Source organism: Adiantum capillus-veneris, chromosome 25 (genome assembly GCF_014529385.1).
Source record: "Adiantum capillus-veneris isolate H3 chromosome 25, ASM1452938v2, whole genome shotgun sequence".
Lineage (NCBI taxonomy): Eukaryota > Viridiplantae > Streptophyta > Polypodiopsida > Polypodiales > Pteridaceae > Adiantum > Adiantum capillus-veneris.
The window spans coordinates 4368249-4385558 of NC_140955.1; positions in this window are offsets into that span (position 1 = coordinate 4368249).

Below are 17310 nucleotides of genomic sequence, written 5' to 3' on the forward strand. Positions count from 1 at the left end.
TCCAAACGTAATGAAACTTCTAGGACAAGTTTACAAGACCTAAGAACACATGCTTATGGTCTCAAATTCCACTTTAGGTGCAAGTGCCAAAATCGCAATTATTAACAGCAGTGGATTTTAAACCTAGTCATTTTTGACCTAGAATGCATCTAAATGCTTAGCAATGATGCCCCAACACCCCGTTTATGCTTAGTTTTTTATTTTGAAGTGTAAATTCCTACTTATAATGAGATTAGGTCGTGGATCAGCGATGCCAAAAGCTACGAAATACTGTGAAATGCTTGCGTCAATGCGTAGAGCTGTTACCTGCAATTACAATGTGACAACCGGGGAGAGAGTAGGAAGCACGAGAAGGAGAGAAGTGAGAGTCGTTAGCTCACGCTGTGTATTTCATTATCCAAAACTTGAAATTAACTTACAAAAATTGGCTTTTATACCTTAGCCAAGGTTTTTGATGGTCAAAACTAATAATCTGAGAGCTCTAAGTAAAGATGGGTAATGACAGGTTAATACAATCTGGAAGCTTATAGCCCCGGCTCATCAATTACAAGGTTTATCCGAAAAATTGGAGTTACAATATTCTCGAATTATCAAAATAATAAGTGTTTTTACACACACACTGTCCCTAGAAAGGTGGTCCATGCCAATCTCTATGTCAAAGCTAGAATCCTTTGTGCTGTGATAATTTCTCTAAGTGGTATTTTTACATGTGCGTACCACTAGAAAATTTAAGTGACCTTCAGGTCTTGTTCTAGCCTCTGAGTTTTGGAGGTGCTGACCAAGGGGCCTAAACCCAAGAAGAAGAAGCAGGAACAAAAGAAATTCCAAATGAAGTCTTGTCGAGTGGCCCAATTACAAATTAGGGTAGGATTAAAATTTATAACCCCCAACATAAGGTCGTTGGGGGCCCTAAATAAATAATAGACACACACACACACACACACACACACACACACACACACACACACACACACACACACAAAGGATTTGTGTAGCATAGGATGTCATGGTAGTAGCTGTACATACCCCTATGATTTGTGCTCAATTAATGATGTGGCTACAGTGGATGGACCAGCCCATTGGATGCATTATTTTTGGTGCAAAGCTTTTAGAAGAGTAGCTTTTCATGGTTAGCTTTTGATTTTGAGGTCAAGGTTCATGTCATTCCTTATGACTGTATAGTCACATGGGATGAGGACCAAAATGAGAAATGGTGGGTATAGCAAACGCAAAAACAGCCATTCCTTGTGGCTATGATAAATATGTAATTTGGGGTCTCTCTTTGGCATTCTACTACGAGAAGAAGTAGAGGAGAGCCTCAGAGCTTCTACTTTTGTGGCATAATAATAAAGAAATATTGAAAGGGGACCCAATCTTTGGGATGAAGACCAAAACGAGAAATGGGGATGGAGATCGGGTATAGCAGACCCAAAAACGGCCATTCCTTATGACTATGATAAATATGTAATGTGGGTCTCTCTATGGCATTCTACTACAAGAAGAAGTAGAGGAGAGCCGCAGAGCTTCTAATCTTGTGACATAATAATAAAGAAATACCAAAAGGGGACCCAATCTTTGAGGCAAGTGATGACTAGGGATGGAACTCCGCCACTCCATTTGTCTCGCATGGGTCTCTCTCTCTCTCTCTCTCTCTCTCTCTCTCTCTCTCTCTCTCTCTCTCTCTCTCTCTCTCTCTCTCTCTCTCTCTCTCTCTCTCTCTCTCTCCAAGTTTTTTTGAAGTACTAAACGTGTTGCCAAGTGTGTAGATTGCAGTTTCCCTTGTGTTTCCATCCAGTTCATGATCAGAATTCATTACAGTGGTATCGGAGCATAGTCAGCTTTCTTTTCCTCTACAAATTGAAGCATGCTCCTATCAAGATAGACGAAGCATCAGGAGATCACAATATACAAGGCCGGAACCCACTCAATCCTTTCACAAAAAAGCAACCAAAAGAGACACACACAATATGTTGCTTGAAAATTTATGCAACTAGTGGAGAAACAAAAACGGAATCCAAACGATGATTGAATTTACTTGAAGGCTTTGCATACCTAACTTGGCTCTTTGAGCCCTCCTGCTACTCCCATTGTACAACAACCACCCCCTCAGATTCATGTTTTACTCCCTCCAAAACTCTTGCAGCCTCCTCACGTCAGAGTTCTATCGATGTCTCTCATTTTTTGGGGGTCCATCTTCAAACAAATGGCCTTGTGAGAACATTCTCGTGGAGTAGAAGATTCTTTATCCCCGTTACCACTAGCCACCCAACCCTCTACTCCAGCCCCACCATCAATTTCCCCTCCTCCATTTGCTTACACTATGGATGGGCACCATCATCATCATTATTGCAATTACTCCACACCCCCGACCATGGAATATGGGCGCCAAAACCATTCAAGGATGGTGGAGCTACAATAAAATTTCTCACCTTCTCCGACGTGCAAGATTCTCATAACACCCTCAAATTCCTCCAACAATTTGACGTTTTGTTTAGAAATGGGAGTTTCATGGAAGAATCCAAGTTGCGCAGGGTGACCTTCTTCCTTAAAGATAGTGCTTTGACATGGTGGGCTACCCTAACCAAGAAGCTTGATAGTCCTAAAACTTGGGTCGATTTTAAATTGGTCTTCTATTTGAGATTTCTTGATGATACATTTGAAGATATACTTGCAGTCTGGTCAAACATGAGGATGCATCCATTCAACACTCTTGCAATCTATAACCAAAGCTTTTGGGATGCGTATCTACCAATGTCTAGCTTCAGGGACATCACTTTTGTTGAACATATCGAGAAGTATACAATGGGCTTGCCTTTTGCATTACAAGATTACTACATAGGCAAAGTACTTCAATATGAGACAATTAGTGTCACATGCCAGAGTTGGTTATCACATCATGAGAAAGGAATTAGTCTTCCAGACAACAACACAACCACATGGAATGCCACTTCTCCCAAAAACACTACTTACGCTCCACAACAACAAGCTTCAGATTGAGTACAAGGCTCAAGGTAGATGCTATAATTGTCATTGCATAGGACACACCTTCATGGAATGCAACCAAAGAACCCACCCTGCCCCACCCAATAATATTCATGTCAAATGACAAAACCCTTCTGACAACGACGACGACGACGACGACAACAACAACAACAACAACAACAACAACAACAACAACAACAACAACAACAACAACAACAACAACAACAACAACAACACCAACAACACCAACAACAACAACAACAACAACAACAACAACAACAACAACAACAAGAGGCCTCATCCTTCCGTAGGATTGATTCTAGATTTTGGTGGGGAGCCTTGAAAGGTTACACTAGGGTAACCTTGCAAAGCATGGGGACGAGTTCATGACATATATGCCCTTATTTTCTTCAACCCTGGATCAACTAAAAACTTCATGGGTGAAGGAGTACGAGTGGAAGTGCGACGCGAGAGAGAGTGCGAGAAGAAGAGCACGACGATATGGTGAACTCTCTCTACTGTAATGTGTAGAGCATAGTGAGTTCTTATTAGGTTTTTACAAAAGAATATGTGTACATACCTAGCGGCCCGCCCACTTACCTGGGCGACCACATTGGGCTTTATACCCCAACAACCTCCCACTTAAAGTCCAATGTGGTACAAGAATATGTGTACATACCTGGCGGCCCGCCCACTTACCTAGGCGGCCACATTGGGCTTTATACCCCAACAACCTCCCACTTAAAGTCCAATGTGGTACTTTAAGTGTGAGAGAAGCTACTATACAAGATAATATACAAGAGATGTAGAGAAGTGATGTACTACCCTACACCTAACTGCTTGCAAAAATGCGCAAAGCTCTCTGAGGGAAGTCTTTTTGTAAGTAGATCGGCAGGATTTTCTGTGGTGTGAACTTTGACAAGATGAAGTTGCTTATCCTCGAGCATTTCCCTGATGAAATGATACTTCACATCCACATGCTTTGTCTTTGAGTGATAAACTGGATTGCGAGCCAATTGTATAGCACTTTGACTATCACAATATAACACAGGCATCTCTTCTTTGATTCCCAAATCTGTTACTAGTCGATTAAGCCAAATTGATTCTTTGCATGCCTCTGATGCTGCAACATATTCAGCCTCTGTAGTAGACTGAGTAACACAATCTTGTAATCTAGAACGCCATGATACTGCTCCACCTGCCAATGTAAAGACATACCATGACGTAGACCTTCGGTTGTCTAAGTCACCTGCATAATCTGAGTCTGTAAAACCCTTTACACTTAGCTCCTGACTCCCATAGCATATACGCATACTCTTTGTAGCTTTCAGGTATCTCAATATTCCTTTCACTGCCTCCCAATGTTTCTTGCCTGGGTTTGACATGTATCGACTTACTACTCCCACTGCAAATGCAATGTCTGGGCGAGTAGCAATCATTGCATACATCAAACTACCCACTGCAGACGCATATGGAATCTTATCCATTTCAGCCTGTTCTTCCTCAGACACAGGACAATCTTGTTTGCTAAGTTTCACATATGGTGGCAATGGAACACTCAATGCCTTTCCCTTCTCCATATTGAAACGTTGCAAAACCTTGTCAATATACTCTGTTTGAGATAACCAAATCAACTTCTTTGATCTGTCTCTCTCAATGCGCATACCCAGTATATGACTTGCCTCACCCATGTCTTTCATGTCAAACGATTTTTCCATCTTTGACTTCAAAGCTGATTTTTCTTCCAAGTGCTTGCCAGCAATCAACATGTCATCCACATACAAAATAAGGATCAGCCAACTGCCATCCTTAGCCTTCTTTGTATATAGACAGTGATCGAACTCACTACGTTTGTAGCCTTGAGAAAGCATAAACTTGTGGAATTTATGGTACCATGCCCTCGGTGATTGTTTTAAGCCATAAAGACTCTTTAACAACTGGCATACCCAATCTTCCTTTCCTTTCTCAACAAACCCTTCTGGCTGCTGCATGTAAATTTCCACATCTAAATCACCATGCAAGAACGATGTCTTGACATCCATTTGGTGCAACACCAAATCTAATATGGCAACCAATGCAAGAAAGAATCTCAATGTAGTCATCTTGACCACCGGAGAGAAGACTTCATCAAAGTCAATGCCTTGTTCTTGCTTAAAGCCCTTGGCAAAAAGCCTTGCTTTGTACTTTGGCTGACTATCATGAGCGGTGATCTTATACCTGTAAACCCATTTACAAGGTAGAGCCTTTTTGCCCTGTGGTAATTCAACTAGCTTCCATGTCTTGTTTTTATGCAGAGATGTCATCTCTGACTGCATGGCCAATTGCCAATTCCCGGAGTCCTTCATTTGCACTGCTTCCTTGTAACATGAAGGCTCATTGCAATCAGTCAACATGACATAGTTCATAGATGGAACAAACCTATCAGGAAGTCGCGTGACACATCTAGATCTACGCACAATAGGTGGCTCAGGCTCAGCCACAACCTGTGGTTCCACTCTATCCTGTCCTTGCTCCTCTTGAGCCCTGCCATTATGTCTTGCACGTGAAGGTCCATCTTCTTGGAAGACAACTCTTCTAATCTCCTCAACCCTCTCTGGTTTAGAATGATATTTGGATTCATTAAAGTGAACATCATTGCTGCGGACAAACTTTCTGGATTTGGGATCCCAAAGTCTGTACCCTATCTCACCAGAATTACCATAGCCTAGAAAGATGCACTTTCTACTCTTTGGCTCAAGTTTGTTCCTAAATTCCTTTGGAACGTGAGTATATGCCTCACAGCCAAAGACTCTGAGATGCTTGTATGAGGGCATTTTGCCTGACCATACCATCTCTGGCACTGAATCCTTCTGCAAAACCTTGCTAGGAGATCTATTTACAAGATGAACAGCTGTTGATACAGCTTCAGCCCAAAACCCATTTGGCAGCTGTGCATTAGACAACATACTTCTGACCTTCTCTTGTATGGTCCTATTCATCCTCTCAGCAACACCATTTTGAGGAAGATTGTAAGGAGCAATAAGTTCACGTTTTATACCTTTTGACTCACAAAAGTCCTAAAAGGCCTTTGAAACATACTCTCCACCATTGTCAGTGCGTAAGCATTTAAGCTTCTTGCCACTCTGATTCTCCACAAGTGTCACAAACGTTTTGAAAACACTAAACGCTTCATCCTTGTGCTTGAGAAAGTAAACCCATACTTTCCTCGAGTAATCATCTATAAATGTCATAAAGTAAGAAGCTCCCCCTAGAGATAGCTTAGGCATAGGTCCACACAAATCACTATGAACAAGTGCCAATTGTGTATCTCTTCTACTGCTTCTATGCTTATGTGGCTGCTGTGTTTGCTTACCATACAGACAATGTTCACAGAATTCAAAATCATTAAATGAAAAGCCAGGAAAATAACCAGAACGAGACAAGATTTCCATTCCCTTCTTGGACATATGTCGTAATTGGCTATGCCACAAAGAAACGTTCGGCTGCTCGATTACATTGATTACATTTTTAGAGACATTTGATACATAAATCATGTAAAGTCCTCCAGACTTTACTCCATGTGCTACTGTCATAGAACCCTTGGATATCTTCCACATGTTCTGTCCAAAAGTGGTGACGTAGCCAGCATCATCAAGTAAACCTGTGCTGATCAAGCTCTTTGTAATTGCGGGAATATGTCTCACATTCTTCAGCGTGAAAGAAGAGCCATTCTGAAACTTCAATTGAACATCTCAAACACCTAGGACCTCACATGTCTGCCCATTGCCTAGCTGAACATGATCTTTAGTGGTCACATAAGAGGTAAACCACTCCTTGTTTGGAGACACATGAAGTGATGCCCCTGAGTCTATAATCCAGTCACTCAGTGCATTTACATCAGATGCTGTAAGAAGAGCTGAGTCCATTGTATTCTTCAAGAAGTAGATGTCTCCTGACACTAGACTGCCATCCTCTGCAACAGTGTTTGTCACATTTATTTCTTGAATCTTCACTGAGGACTTGTTCTTCTCACCATGGTCTTCAGCTTTCTCTTTGCCTTTTTCTGCTTTCCATTCTCTGCAGTCTCTTTTCATGTGACCCTTCTTGCCACAATGGTAGCATTCTATGTCACTCTTGCCTTTAGCACTGCGGGACTTGCTACGAGACTGATTCCTCTTTCCACCTTTGTACTTTTCTTTGGTCCTTCCCCTGACAACTAAGGCTGTTCCTTTGCCTTTGTCCATTGTCTTTGTATTGGTTTCTTCAGTAAGCAGACTTCCTTCTACACCTGCTATGTTCAAACCATCTGGAGGTGCAGAATTACTCAAAGCTGTGCGAAAAGTGTCCCAACTTTCCAGCAATGTGATCCACAGGAACATAGCTCTAACAGGTTCATCAAACTTGACACCTTGAGCTGACAACTGACTATAGTTTGTGTTGAATTCATTCAGATGATTGGATATAGGTGTCCCTTCTTTCATCTTCAAGTCAACAAGCTTCTTAAGCCAGTATACCTGTGAAGCTGCACTCTGCTTCTCATAAAGATCACTCAGCTTTAACCATGCTTGATAAGCCGACATCTCGTCTGCTACATTGAAGTAAATGCTTTCTGCCAAAGTCAGCATAATGGTAGAAAGTGCCGATTCATCCATTTCGCTCCATTCATCTTCGTCCATATCTTCTGGTTTTATCCCCTTGAGCTTTATAGGTTTTATCTGCTTCTTTTGTACCAACACGTGCCAAATCTGCTTCTTCCACCATGGGAAATTGGTTCCATCCAGCTTCTTGATATTGTAAAGAGCAGTGTCCTGTGATCCAGCCATAGCTACGCTTCACAGTGGTTTACTTTCCTGGGAAAAATTCGGCAGAGTTTCCCCTATAAACTGACCTCTGAACCAATATCAACCTGTCAAATGAACCAAGAAAGCTTCAGATTCTGCATAAATTTTGGCAGAGTCTCCTTTGTAGAATGGATCTGGTGTACAAAAAAACAGACCAAAAACAACTCAAAAAACACTGTCTCTCTGACACTGTAAGCTGTGGGTAAACCTGTCCTGCACCTGTACTGTCTCTCACTGTCCTGTCACTGTCCTGTAAGCATAGACTGCGACAATGCCTCAACGGCAGTAAAGCAAAGATGCAATCCCAACTGTCTAACTCACAATCAATACATCCTAGCTACCTATCTAAGGGTGCTCGAGGGATCGCTCCAAGACCTGTATCATCGAAAGGATCTCAACATTCGAGAATCCCCCAGCTCAATAAAACCTCACTCGACCCTCAACAAAGGCTGCAGTAAATCTGACAGTACATAGACTTCCCACAAAGTCATACATCCTCAAATTTCCCAATGTATGCTGTAACTGCTGCGGTGGTTGTTTGCTGCGTGACTCACAGCCAGCAAACCCTCAACAGACATACATCATCTCTGACAATACATCCCATGTGGAAGTACCTGCAATGTCAGGATGAAATCTGGAATATCAAGTAGTAAACACAAGCTACCTGATGAACTAGTGGATGTCGCCTACAGCCTGTGTGTAGATGCGCCCGTGTCGTATGTGACACGCCTCCAAGAACTGTGAGCCGTCCTTCGATGTGTAGACAACCACAAATCAACACTCTGGGAGTGTCGATATCCTCAGCACCTGCAGTCGTAGGCCGAAAACCCCAAATTTGCAGAGTCGGATCTGCATCCGCCGAGACCACGCAGTCGAAAATGGCCTGCGCAGACCTTTGTCGAAGCCGAACGGTGGCCGAGATGACCTCAGAATGAAATTCTGAGAACAGCAAGCCCTTCCGGTTTACCCACAAGATTTGGGGCTGTGTCTTCGCCTGTCGAATTTCACTCCAATCTGAGCTGGTGACTCTAGCCTCCTGCAGTGCTGCCCCAAGCCTCCATCTGAGCTTTGATACCAGTTGAAGGAGTACGAGCGGAAGTGCGACGCGAGAGAGAGTGCGAGAAGAAGAGCACGACGATATGGTGAACTCGCTCTACTGTAATGTGTAGAGCATAGTGAGTTCTTATTAGGTTTTTACAAAAGAATATGTGTACATACCTGGCGGCCCGCCCACTTACCTGGGCGACCACATTGGGCTTTATACCCCAAGAATGGGTATGAGTTCATGACAAAGATGCCCTTATTTTCTTCAACCCTAGATCAATTAAAAACTTGATTCCCATCAACGTGGCTGCCTACCTTGGCATTGATGAATACACGAAGGGACTCCATTGAAGCTTTGGTGGAAAATGGCACTTACGGTTCTATACACCTTTGGTGGGCTCACTTCAAGTCCGCATCCAGGAATTTCTAGATGCGGTGGATATCTACATCAAGGAATTAGTAGGTTGTTATATTCTGTTAGAGATGCCCCGATTCCATAAGTATGATGCTCTCCTTCCCATCACGATCAAGAGATTCTCCTCACCATAGAGATAATTGGAAGTAAAATTTTGGGGCTCCTTGTTTTGTCAAGAAATTAATAAAGAGACCTCTTTTTTCTTAATGATCTATACAAACTCTAACTCTACACATGAAATTTGTTCCTTTATCTTCTCAAGATCAAAGTCATGTACACTTCTTACATCAATACCATAATTTTTTTGAAGAACCCCCCTCGTCTCTAGGGTCAAAGTTGACGATGCGAAAGCAATGAACCAAGGAGAGAAGCACGCGAGAGAGAGAGAGAGAGAGAGAGAGAGAGAGAGAGAGAGAGAGACTTTGAACCAACTAACCTACCTTGGCAATGGATTGATGAATACAATGGGGGACCTGAGGTGCTTATATACTAGCCTTGGGGCCCATAAGTACCCCCCTAAGCAATCGCCCGACCCAATGTGCGCTCCTTGCCGCACTCTCGAAGTAAGGGACTTGCCAATACACCGTGTGCGAGCCACAAATGGCTCCAAGCACACAACAAGCCTAAACTAGCAAGATCAAGAGAGCAAAGGGTGTGTCACTCACCGCTCTACGCTCGCCTTCGTGGTGGATTCCTCGCCGCGATGAAGAAGAAGCTGCAATCGTGCCGCGCTCAACTGCTTCGCCTCCGCCGTGCCTTCATAATGCTCGATCGCACACACACTCTCCCTCTCTCTCTCTCTCTCTCTCTCTCTCTCTCACACATACACACACACACAAGGAGGTGAAGAAGAAGAAGATGGAGATGGAGATGGAGCAAGAGCACTCTTCTATTGCACAAATGAGAGAATGAGTAAAAATTAGGTTTAGTTGGCTTTTATATGAGCTCACCCCATTCACACTTGGGCGCCCACGCTTAGCCGACCAACTAATCCCTTGAATGTCCCAGTTAGAGTGCGCCTCTCATCGGCGATCACCCTTACCCTGTTCCTATTGGTCCGACAAGCCCGGTACCTGACTCTAAATAATACAACGTTTATAGATCATAGGGTGTCCGTGTGCCGTGACGGTTAACATGCCCCCCTTCTTGATGTAGATTCCGTCCTCGGAAGCTATCCAGTTGAAGCTCGTTCGTCGAGATAGGAGAGCAGTTGACATGGATGTGCGTAGCCTTCTTCAGTCACTGTAAAATCAGACAACATTGGCACAGTAATTGCATTCTCATAAGTGATTAAAAAGCATATGCAATTTTAGGTAGACACATTGATTGGTAAAAAAATTTCAAACAATTTGTCAGCAATGAACATTAAATTGCAATGTAATCAAATGCATAAACAGATGTAAAGGTAAAAAATTAAACAAGTCTGGGGTCGCTAATTTGACGGTCGAAAGGCACTAGAGATCGAATATTGATACCATGGGTAAGCTTCTTAATTTTCAGTGGTCAATTAAGTTGTTTAATCGCGAGAGCCAAGTATTCATGTTTGAGGGCTGGCTAGAGGCTATACCTAGAAGACCTTGTAGTTAAGCTACCATAAAAGGAATTTCTCATGAAATCATCGCCTGACTGATTACTTTTTCTTTGACCCCCCAAAGTCTTTTCACATTGATTCAATTATGATGTGTGTGCTTATTTTGTATGCCTTGGGTTTTTTGCTTTTCAAGGAAAAGTGCCCACACTGGGAACCTCTAGGGCTCTAGTACCATAGGCTATACATGTGAGTGAAGTACCAATTTAAGCAGGGATTTCTCTTCCAGCTTAAAATTTTACATTGTGGCACTTTGATTTTTGTTTGTTCATTTTCAGCATTTTAATTTTGTAACTTTGGGGGGTCATATAACATTGTTACCCTCCCCAGACTCATCACATTAGTAAACTCCCTTTATAATACTTAAGCTAAAGGTCAATAGGGTTAAGCCCACTAGAAAGCCCTAGTACATTTCATACAATGCTGCCTAAATCGGATTAATAACTTAAGTAACCATTGCTTATTAGGAAGGCATTCCCCATGGTATTGAGAGAAGATTTCTAATACCTAGCTTGGTCAAACTAGCTTAGTCGGACTGCTTGATTTTTAAACCTAGACAAGTGATTATGACAAAACATTACATTGAATTAAATGTTTGATAGTAAGCAAATGCGGTGAATATTAGGCTACCAATCACAATCAAAGCAGACAAACATGGATGCAAAAAGATAAGGGCAATGCTAATGGACATAAAACACCTGTTTGTGTTGATGGTCGCGCTTGATTTGAAGTGTGAACGAGAGAAAGGTTCCATGAAGGTCCAAATCCTATCAATAGCAACACGCTCCTGTACACACTAGGAAACAAAAGGAATACCTCCAGGAGGCACATTAGTGGGAAAAGAGAACTTCGCTAATCTCTGAACTCTAAAACAGAAACACTCCTATCGTACTAATCTTACCTACCCTCCATCACTCAAGTGATGAGGATCAAAGGTGTTTTATGGCATAGGTTTCTGTTTCACTGTACTAGATGTGACATGTGTAGGTCTGGGTCAATGTTTTGACTTTTATTGCGCATACTCGTTTGCAAATTGCTCTTGCTCTTTATTTTTATTTTTATTTTTTTTTGTGAGTACAAAGCTTTATATGTACATTCCCTAAGATCGGAGATTAAGAGGTCAGGGAGAAAGGTTGAGAGGGAAGCAAGTGAATGATGGATGTCCACAAACACTCCCCCCTTCCTTGGGTAGATCATACCGTTTGAAATGAGCTTGTCACCCTTTGAAACCAATTGTTCCAGTTGGTAATAGGTGAGGATTTTTTCCAGTAGTTTTCTATTACCCTAGGTGCCTCGTCAAGTTGCAAGGGTGGTAAGGTACTCTCCCAGGATCGAACTTGAAGTGGTTCATCAGGTGATTCTTGAACACTGGGAGGTGTGGATTCTTTTGTAGCTTCATGGAGGTCCACTACTATAGATGGAGGCTGTGTAGAAGCTTTTACCTCTATGGATGTATTACATGATGAGCTAGAATCTTCATGGGACTCCCCCCTTCCTGAGCTAGGTGGAACAAATCGTTCTTTCTTTGGTACCCAAACTAGCTCGGGAGCGGGTGTGTAGCATTCTGTGATTTTTTTCTTCCCACGATCATTGATTCGTTTTGGAGCTACGGGATTGGGCTCACTTGGGTCAGGTGATAGGTAAGAGCACAATCTACGTTTTGGCACCCAGATTTGATCATTTCCTTGATAGTAGCCTTGGGCTTCCAATAGTCGTTTAGGGATCCATCGCAACATTTTCTTACTTTTCTTGGAGCGAGTGGTACGTTTCTTAAAAGGCTTCTGTTTTTTAGCACTAGCTATGGTCACTAAAGAAGCTTTAGGGACCCACTTGTATGTTTTCTTCGTTACATTAGGATGAGTCTTGTCGGAAGCGATATGCATTGCTTGTAGCATATTTAAGGGTACATGCATTTCATCCCCTCAGGTGTTACCCAGGTCGTCCCCCTATTTCCCCAAGTGTCTATGGTTGCTGCTAGGTGGACCCAATCCACATTGTCCGACTCAGTCATCCCAGGTAGGATATCCATATAAGGAGAATCTTGGCCAATGTCTGTATCCTTCTTACAAGTGTAACAATATTGTAGTGGGGCCGAGTGAAATGTGGTGTCAGAGTGATGATCAATAATGGTTTTACTCCCTAAGGGGTGTACCTTACCAGTCACCAAATCCACTCTAAGGACAGAGTCTTGGAATTGCAAATAGACATGATTTTTAGACCAATCGTGAACCATTTGTGCTTCCCTCATGAATGGTCGTCCTAAAATCATTTCATATGACATAAGGTGTTTAGAGAAATCCATTACAATGAACGTATGTCGTACCTTGTGTCCTAGAACTTTGATCTTAAGATCCTTGAGCATCCCCATAGGTTTGGCTATGGTACCATTTGCCATCTTTACCACAATGTTAGTAACACTGAGGCGGGGTTTTCCCATGGATTCCCAACAATCTTTTGTAACGATGCTAACTCCCGCACCACCATCAAGAATTCCCTTTATAGTTAATCCCTTGGTAGTGATGGGTAGGGTCGCATTAGACTCGTCGCCTTCAAAATACTGCCCTAATTCGTTAATGGGTACCTCGATCACGGACTCGTGTCCATCTAAGTCAAGTGATTGCACATGATTTTCCTCATCAATCATAATCGAGGCAGGCCTATTTGGTTGCGCAAACTGCGGTAATCCCATTCGTAGCTCTCCGTTAAGGAATGCTCGAAGTGCAAGGAATAACTCAGGATCTCCATACAACTTTGCTATGATCGTGGTTCGGACCTCAGAAGACATGAAGTCCACTAGTTTGGCAACATTCATTGGCATTTTGCAGGGTGTAGGTCCTTGACTAGGAAGTGGTGAGGATGGAATCTCATATTCCTCAATGGGATCATGTATTCCTTCGTTAAACATCCTTTCCAACAAGAAAGGTGTATGCTCACTTTTTGATGTCTCGTCCTCACTCCCTTCTTGGATGATACTAGATATGGCTAACGGTCTATGGTTCATGTGAGGTGGATGAACTTGCGTGGGAAACACTGTGTCATGAATCTTGACATGCATGGGTTCTGGTTCTAGTTCCCCTTGAGTCTCCTCCACTAAACCTCTTAGATGTTTCACCTGCTCAATCTCGTCTACTGGGTTTGGGTACGTCCCAATCTTCTTTTTACGATTCTTCCCTTTTTGCCCCTGCGGTTTATCTTGGGGGTCTTGGATTGGATTTGGAAACACTTGTGGTGTTTTCAGAGGCTCTTTATGGTTTTCTCTTATTCGGTTTTCATTTGGTTCCATGTTACGGTTTTCTTTGTCGGTCTTTCCCTTTGTGGTATTGGTTCTAGTCTCCATTGTCTCGATTGAATCTGAATCATCCTCGAGGTCATTCATATACACGGGGTCATCTCCTGTTCCTATGTTTGTTTTGGAACTTGGCTTTGAATTTCCCGTATTCTGCGACCTCTTCCTTCGTGTCTTCTTTTTCTTTGCTTGGATAACTGACGCGGTATCTCTCTCTTCGAGGATATGGCCTAGCCCTTGAAGCATGGACCGTGTAATCGCATAAGCGGGTGCGACGGGTGGTATTGGAGATGTCACACTAGCAATTTCGACCAAATTTAGGGGTGTGATTTTAGGCGCATTTGGGTTATAGGGGCATTGGGCAATCAAGTGATCTATGCCACAACGATTACATGTGAGTATTGGCATTGCAGACGTGCTCCCTTGATTCATTTGCATCTGTGCAGCATTCTTTTGCAGCCTAATAGGGCACTCCGCTGCCCGATGTGGTCCACCACACTCGTAGCATTGAAGAGGTGGCCTCCTAGCCTGGGTGTTGATATTTTGACCTCTGGATGCGAGAGCAGCAGCTTGATAAACCGGCTTGACGTGCCCCCAACAATCTTCCATGTAGTATATAGGACACTCCTCCAATGTATCAAGTCCGTAGGCAATACTAGTGTCTATTTCCTCCTCACAGCCATCTGCATAAGCATTAGATGGCTCGCAACCCACTTGGTTCATAGGGGCGACTCTTGGATGCGGGGGCTGCGGTCCTAGCACAGGAGGTGGTAGCGGTGTAGCTTGTACAACATTTTGAGATCTAGGGACCATGTGTTGCGGTAGTTGCTCAACAGGTGGAGCAGGCATCAATACAGGAGCTCGAGGTGCATCCGTCCAGGCTACAAGTGGTCTATTTGCCATCATACGTTTGATCATTAAACAATCCTTAGCTTGGTGACCATACCTACCACATGCGTTGCAAGTTCCATTAAATTTTACTCTAAACGTAGGGCACTCAGTAGTGCTATGTGGACCTAAGCAAATGGAACACCATTGTTGCTCCCTTCTTGGATACATGTGACTATTTTGAGGGGGTCGATTATCCTTAAGAGACTCTTGGATTGCCTTGGTGAGGTTTGTCAAGAATGTCTCAAATACCTTTGGCTCATTGGCAATGGGCTTTGCAGTCATGGGTTCATACTCAATGGCTTGTGAGCTAGTGGATCTCGTGTCAGTAGACACCCTCATGCCTGCTATCATCAAGTTGTCCTCTAATTGGATTGCATTGGCAGTGACATCTTCCCAGGTTGTGATACCTCTAATCACTAGTCCATTATAGATTCCTTCATTCCTCAACCCTCGAATGAATCGATCAAGCAGTTGGTTATTGTTGAAGCGCTCATTTACAGGGCAGCGAGAGTTTAAGTGCTTTAGACGACTAATGAAGTCCCTTACTGACTCTCCTTCCTTATGTTCGGCCTTCTGTAGCTGAGATGCTACACCCCAAAGCACACCTTCTCGTATGTACTCCTTTAGAAACAACCTTCGAAGGGTAGGGTATATTGTTTTCTCGTCCACCCTTAGGGTTCTATACCAATCTCCAGCCTTCCCACTTAATGTCAAGCTTAAGGCATTGCACTTATGTCGTTCGTTGCGTTCCCCTAAGGAATCACATACTTGTTCAAACACTTCAATGTGTTTTCTAGCATCTTCGTCCCCATTGAATTTTTGCGTGAGTTTGGAAATTTGTACTGCCTTACTTCTAGGATCTCTATCAGATGCATGACGCATATTTTCCGCGATAGATCGACCTATGGTTTGAGAAAACGTTGCCAAGTCACCTATGTGAGGAGGCAGGGCCGGTGGAGGTACTCTTGGAATCATATGTGGGAGAGGGACGGGTACCGGTCTTGACATATGTGTGGATGATGTAGGATATGGAACATAACCGGGCATAGGTCCACTCGGATAAGGGCTAGGGAGCGGCACTCGACGAGCATAAGCAAGTGGTACAATTGGAGGTGTGGGGGCCATGGGTGCATAAGGGGCTAGAGGCACATACGGTCGAGGCCCCATATTAGGTACTACGACACTAGGTAGTGGCACTGCGCTAACCGTAGATGTCATCGGTACATTCTGTGTCAGGCTTATCCCTGGAGTGAGCACTGTGTTTTCCTTAATAGAGGGTTGAGCCAAGTTAGGGAAGCTAAAGTTGTCGCTCGGAGGCTCAGATTGCATAGAGACCCCAGGTGAAATGACGTAAGATGGGTCCATGGGGCTCATTAGAGGAGTCTCCATTTGTGATAGAGTAGGCTATTGAGCCTTGCTCGTATCCAGAAATATCATGGGGCCAGTTGAGAGTATATTTACCCCTCGGTTTTGCCTTTCTGATTGAATAATGCCATGGATAACATTACAGATCATTTTCTGTTGATCTTCGAGGCTCGTGGCACTAGAGGTGGATCGTACAATCTCTATCCATCCTACATGGTAGGCGTGGCCAGAGTGTAGATCCGTCAACACCTTAGTGTGGAGGTCATATGTCCAATGATCATTAATGAACAATCCTTCTAGAGTCGACGTGTTAAAGGTTTCTTGTGAGGTAGAAGCAATGTTGCTCCCCGTGGTTTTACTTGTCACCAACGGTACTCTAGAGGGAACTTCTGAAGGAGGCAGCTCAACAGGGCCTTCTTGGTAAGAAGTTGGCAGGATATCCACATGGACACTCTTTGGGGGTGTGGGGTCCACGTGCGATGTGAAAGGAGAGTCCACTTCCCCACCCCCTTCGTGTGCTTCATTTGCATCAGGTTCCGAGCGAGTAGCTCTACCTAATGTTTCCATGAAACGGCTAAACATACTAGTACTAAGCTGTGGAGCTTCGGGAGGTGCATGGCCTTCTCTCTCAGTGTTTTGAGTAGGGTATGCTTCCATGATTTCTGAGTCGGAGGAGGAATCACTAGCGGCTATTTTAGGGTCTTGGGTGGTGCTACCTTGTGTCCTCGCTGAGGGTCTAGAGCCTATCGTGGATGGGTAATGGGTGTCCGTATGAACAGAGGCACCCTCAATATGCTCGTGTTCTAGCACCCGCCCAGAGAGTAAGTGCATGTGCTTTTGATACCCTAAGGTGTCAAAAAGCTGCTCTAGGAGGCCTTGTGACTAGTTTTTAGCGTGTTTTTTGTTTGTTTTTTTTGCT